Below are 305 nucleotides of genomic sequence, written 5' to 3' on the forward strand. Positions count from 1 at the left end.
CCGATCCTGCTCCGATTGTGCCCGGATCCTGCTCCGATCCTGCCCTGATCCTGCCCCGCTCCTGCCCCTGCGGCCAGCGCGGAAATGGGAGGGCTCAGCTTTAAATGCCGAGGCACGTGTGAGTAAGGGCTGTGTCAGCCCCGCTGCTATCCCGGGCGGCTCTGCCGTTGCTGGGGAAACTTAAGGAAAGGTGGAAAAAGCCGCGTCGAGGGAGGATAGTGGAGCCTTTCAAGAGAAAATAATCACGGGCAGGATTTCGGAGGGTTATTTATAGAGCAGAGGCAGCAGCGGGGCCGGCGGTGGGG

The sequence above is a fragment of the Acanthisitta chloris genome, unplaced genomic scaffold (assembly GCF_000695815.1).
Source record: "Acanthisitta chloris isolate BGI_N310 unplaced genomic scaffold, ASM69581v1 scaffold9040, whole genome shotgun sequence".
Taxonomy (NCBI): Eukaryota; Metazoa; Chordata; class Aves; order Passeriformes; family Acanthisittidae; genus Acanthisitta; species Acanthisitta chloris.